General features: G+C 41.2%; 1 protein-coding gene across 2 annotated transcripts in view; it reads right to left on the bottom strand.

The window, feature by feature from the left end:
• plcd4 (phospholipase C delta 4) overlaps positions 1–4308 on the bottom strand; it is a 49266-nt gene extending 44958 nt beyond the window's left edge. Inside the window, exon 1 of one of the 2 annotated variants that reach the window (XM_062967311.1) lies at positions 3830–4294. The gene's annotated coding sequence lies outside the window, so the exon portion shown is untranslated. Of the gene's footprint in view, positions 1–3829 lie in introns of both variants that reach the window. The other variant, XM_062967313.1, reaches the window with a different exon arrangement.
• Positions 4309–6000: the final 1692 nt, after the last annotated feature.

Consider the following 6000-nt stretch of genomic DNA (forward strand, 5'->3'; position numbering starts at 1 on the left):
ACTAAAAATAAGCATCGTAACAACAGTTGCCTGGGAAAGACCACAGTAGAGTTCTTTAAGTTTCATTCTGTTGCTTAAATCCTATTGTTAGTCCCAGTTATAGTAGAAGTATTTAATCAATTGGATTTACATACTTCTTGACTCACTATTCAACAATGGATTCAGTGGGTCTACTCCAGCTGGGTCTAAGATTCCAGCTTTCGTTTTATAAACCACCTGCCTGACTATGGAAATAGTCTTCATAGGGACATCAAATGCAGACAATTTCCATATACCCTCTTCCAATTGCTTTTCCCATTATCACTTTTCAAGAAGAGAAATGCTGCTGAACAGTTTGGGCGAAAAGCAGCTGCGATATAATAAATACACTCACTGTAAGACTCTGAAAGAATTAAGTTCAGTTCATAATTTTTCTCTAACATTCAGTTCAAGAGAAGCTGGATAATACAGAATCCACCAGGGACGGGAAACCTGTGGTTCTCACTGATTGCAGGGTTTTTCCCCCAATCAATGCAATCTTAGACAGTGGAATTTATCAAATGATAAGTAACCGCAGCATTGACGCCATTATATTTCTTTATAATTTCAAGGGTGGACTTGGTGGCCCCAAAAGCATGAAATAACCCCAACAAGATGGTGATTGCTGCATAAAGTTGTTTTTTCCTTCCTTGTAGCCCAAGAAAAGGGTATAAAATACTGTAGTAGCTCTTTTCTCTTCATGGGTTGGGCTAGAGTTGTGGCTCCTTTGGGGGGAAAGAGGAGGAATAACTTGTGAAGCAGGACTGGGCTACAGTGATCTAGTGCTGTTGGGTTGTAGTTTCCATCAGGCACCGCCAATCTTGAAAGAAGGTAGAAATTGCAGTCCAGCAACTTCACTGAAGCCAGAGGATCCATCTTTGTAGTAAAGGGTTGTGACTGAAAACTCATTAATTCCACAAAGGTTGATCTCTCAAACACATCCTAGAGATAAAATCATGGTGACCTAACATACAGTATGATAAGAAATCAGAGAGATTGGCACAGAGATTGACAAGGATTTCTTGTGGATTTGACTTCATTCTCATCCACAAAACACAGTAATAAGAAAATTGCCTCACTGCACAGCTGGGGTAGAGGAAATGAATAGCTTAGAAGGTCAGAATAACACAAATCTCAGTCTCTGCTGAAGTGAAGATGAGGGATCTCTTGTTCAGTTCACAGCTCTGGGACAGCAATAGTCTACCTCTTGCAATAACATAATTCTTTGTATGGGACAGTAAGAAACAAAATGTCTTCCCTTCCAAAGACGTGAAGAATTAATTTATTACAGATCGATTCAGATACCAATTCAGGATTCAGTGTTAGGATTCAAAATCTGGCTTCTCCCCAAATGTGCTGTGCATCAGGTTTGCCTACTAACTGCAAGGAATTTATCCTGGTATGAACCACAGAGTTTATATTTAATTTCTTTGTGGTCTGGCAGAGTAATGCAATCTCTTATCTCAGTCCTACAAGAAAGAGCAGTCTGACGCCTCTCTTTTGCATGGATGAGAAAGGAAGGGATAGAAATGCATTGGTAAGGCCCAGCAGCAGATTGTGAAACAGAGCACGACATGTACAAACATTTTAATGTATTACTACATAAGCATAAGTTGCCTCCTATTTTTGTAGGTAGACAATAGCTTCTCCTATGTTGGCCAAACTGCTAATGCATCTACACTGTAGAATTAATGCAGTTTGACATCACTTTTGCTACCATGGTTCAATGTCATGCATTCATGGGAGTTGTAGTTTGGAAGGGCACTAGCACTCTTTGACAGAGAAGGATAAATGCCATACAAAACTAATGGGAGACAGAGGGTGTATCCATACTATAGTTTGACACCTCTTTAACATCCATGGCTCAATGTCGTGGAATCATGGGAGTTGTAGTTTGGAAGGGCACTAGCACTCTTTGACAGAGAAGGATAAATAACTTACAAAACTACAACTCCCATGATTCCACAACATTGAGCCATGGATGCTAAAGAGGTGTCACACTGCATTAATTCTACAGTGGCATGGATCAGGCATGGGTAAACTTCGGCCCTCCAGGTGTCTTGGACTCCAACTCCCACAATTCCTAACAGCCTACTGGCTGTTAGAAATTGTGAGAGTTGTAGTCTCCCAGTATCTCCGGTCTAAAGGTAGACACTTCTGACATCACAGACAAAGTGCTCGGGGCTTTCCAGTGTTCCTTAAAATTCCCATTCTTCTGCTTGATGAGGCAGAACTTTGACTCTTCTCCCAGGGGCTAGATTGTGGCTCTGAGAGACCAGGTTTCCGTTACCACAACAACAATACGCTGAATCATTGACACATCTATACGCAAGATCAGTTCCTGTACTGTAAAATAACGACCAACAGTGACCTGTTTGTAGAACTTAGTGCACTGCTGGCTAGTACTTGGGCATAGGCTAAAAAAATGTTTACTTATGTGTAAACATTGATGAGATCGGGTTGAAATCTACAAGACCAGCACTGATTTACGAAGTGACAAACAAAATAAATTTTGCAAGTTACGGCCAAATAGTACATTGGCTAGATATTTGGCTCTGTTTGCACCTTTCTCTTTGGAAACCCACCTTTCTTTTCCTGTTTAAAAAAACTTTTCACTCACATTCCCCCCACCCCATTTGAGAACTCTTTGGCTTTAGTTTGTTCTCTTGTCAACTCTGACCTGATTTTTCTCAAGGAAAATCCTTATGTTCTTTTCCCATTTCTCACACTCCCTATTCTCCAGGCTTGCTTGCCTATTGTTCCTTTGCCCCACTCCTAAATCTTTTCTGTTCTTAAAACATAAATGGTAAAAGCCAGCAGGAGGACCTCCTGAGAGGAGCCACTCAAACCAAATTGCCCATTTTAAAAGCTCCTGTAGAGGTCACAGGAATATAATTCCACAAAATTACTACTTTTTATGAGGCAGTAATATTGTAGTTAGGACTGAGACTCATTCTGAGTTTACGAAGACTAAATCCTGGCAGAAGGCTGAAGACCCTTTATGGTCTCTTCCAGCTCAATTCTTTAATTACATGCATGCATGCACACTGAATAAAAAATATACATATGAGCAAAAAAAGAAAGAAGCTATAAACCAAATATCCCTTCAGAGGAATTGCTCCCCTATTCTTTGTGGTCATCAAGTAATGGCCTCCGTTTCCTTGCGGTGGACTTCAGCATCTCACCCTATATGAGGTACTCCTAGTTCCCAAATGCCAGGGACTTTGTTTCAGTACACAAACCATCCCCATCTGACACTTAATAACATCCACTTCATTTCACCCATTTAGTCTTGTCAGAAACCCATTCAAACTTATTTTAAGCCAGTACACTTGTATATAGATGTAAGGCATTTTGCCACCTAAGCATGGCATGCATGCACTTGTAAAACAAACATAAATACACTTCCATCTCTTTGCCGCAGTTCTGTGAGTTTGATGTGCACTTTTACAGCTATACCTAAACACATGCTCATGGGTTTGTGCTCTTATCTAGCTGTTTGCTGTTTCTGCCCCAGTCATAGATCATAAGATGTGGTTATACCTCTGACCATATGCACAATTTCTTTCCATAACAAACCCTGCAAATCCAGAAAGACAAGAAGAGTTCAAGAATAATGGATGCAGTTTCCATGCATACTTGAGCCCAGCCATTCTCATTTTAGAAACTGAAGCATTCTCCCTTCCGATTTGCCTTCAAGCATTTGTTCCTCTTTTCTCACTCGGTCACTCTCTTCCCAGCGAACAGTACAGCAAAAGTCTCAGTTTCTTCCAACCGCAACACTGCTTTGCAATATAATTAATTCTCTTACCGGTCGATGAATGATCCTGGTTTCCAGGGTGTACTGTTTTAAGGCATCCCCATGTCTTGAGGCAGCATGGCAGCTCTTGTCTTGGACACCCTGACTTTGCCCTATCACTTCATGCTTTTGGCATTCCAAGCTGCCACTGACGCAGCCACTGAGCTTGCACTAAGGAAAAATAAAATAAGCTCACAGCAGCTCAGCTCTGCCTAATGCTTTGCCTCCTTATTTAAAGGCACACAGCCAAAAGCTCACTTTTCAGACAGCCACCTGGCAAAGATCATCAGCCTTGCAGTGGAGAGCTGGACAAGACGAAAAGCTGCTCAGACAAATCAGCCTATCCCTTATAGCTAACCATAAAGTAAGTAGTCAGTACTGCTCTTGAGCTAACTATCCCGATGCCAAAGAAAATGCTGAGCATCTCCTCCTACCCACACTGACTACCGGCGATCCAGGAGGAGTCTCATCCAATACGCCTCCTCCCATCAGCTCTGCTCTGGCAGTGCCTTGACATTTCCCAGAGGCAGAGAATGAGCAAACCCAGAGAAAGCTCATCTTCGTCCCTTCTAATCAGCATTTGGGAATAAGCCTGTTTGTCCTGAGCAATGTGCTATTTTAGATGTGCAAACACTGAATGAATGAACAACAAGGTTATCTCCTCCAAAAAAAGGACACATCAAACTGATATGGAGAAGCTGGTGAAGAATTCGATCTTTTATTTTGTAAACACCTTTGGTTTTATCTTTAGTAATAGACAAAAAATCCTAGTCATCTTAACAAATATGTATATTGTGGCATATGCTCGAATGGACTAAGAAGTTATTTCAAAGATAGGCATAGGACTGTTTTTATCTGTACTTAAATTATTACTAAGCCATAATAGCTATGACTAAAGCAAGTCATGAAATGACATGCCATGACCCACATGACCTACATACAATACATGAGCTTCCTAATAGCAATAACTCTTCTGCCTTTCCTACTGAAGATCTCTCGATATCCGGACCTCCTTTGGCCCGGGAGATTTTCACATGGTCCTGGGTATATAGGTATATAAAATAGGTGTAAAATGAAACATTAATTGATAATAAAACAGCATTTGCAAGGCTTGCTAAACAGGCTGGTTTTCCTTTCTATGAAGAACAGCTGAAAGACATTTTGCAGATTACACTGTAAACACTGCAAAATAGATTTTCGTAAATGTTTAAAACAGGCACTAGGTATTAGCATTAGAAAACAAAGCACATCATTTCTCATTCCCCATTGCACATTGTTGTTTCTGGCCCTGTTTTCAGTTTTCAGATTTATTACATGAACAAGTACAGTTCCCACCCATTCCCTTTTAAATAATAATAATAATCTTGAGATCTTCAAAATCACAAAAGATTGAAATCTCAAGAGTTTTGGGGTTTTGGAGGAGCTGAAGTAGGCATTTCCTGAAGTTGTGCAGTTTCTAATAAATATGTTTTAAAAAAAAACCCTGTGCAAGGCAAGGATTACGTGGCTGGATTTTGGAAGTATGCTGGGGCATCACTGTTTCGTACAACACTGCCTAAAGGAATACCCATTTACACATGTCACAAAATCGATTCAATTTGGTTGACTATGACAGATTCCATTCTACGTATTCTCCCCCCCCCCCTGCTTTCTCCAGGTTTATTATAATTCCTGAGCTCAGAATATGATTTCTGACCATCTTCTCTCCCCCCCATCCCCATTTCTTAACACTGGAAAAATTTCCCTGTAGATGCATGATGGACGTGGAGGAGGGGAGAGTCTCCCTTTGTGGTGTGATGGGCTTCATGTCCTTTACAAGTGTTTAGAAACCGTCTGTGTGTGTGTGTGGGGGGGGGGGGGGGTTAACATCCTTGGTGATTGTCATGGTCCCTATCTCATGTCATCCATCTAACAGCGCTCCGGTCACAGAGCACTGACACAGAGCACATGGCCATGGGCCAAAAGGAAGGGCAGAACATATGAACCAGCCATAAAATTCAGTTGCCCTGAGTTGGGGAGGAACCGGGCTCTGGAATGTAGAAATGGGCAAGCTCCAGGCGCCAGGACTTTAGAGTGATTTATGATACTGTAGCTAGGCCTAAATACACAGGCTATAGAGCAGACTCTTGTATTCTGAACAATAAAGACGTATGGTAACTTCAGCCCTTGTGCGTCTTGGTGTA

This window comes from Anolis carolinensis, chromosome 1, assembly GCF_035594765.1.
Source record: "Anolis carolinensis isolate JA03-04 chromosome 1, rAnoCar3.1.pri, whole genome shotgun sequence".
Taxonomy (NCBI): Eukaryota; Metazoa; Chordata; class Lepidosauria; order Squamata; family Dactyloidae; genus Anolis; species Anolis carolinensis.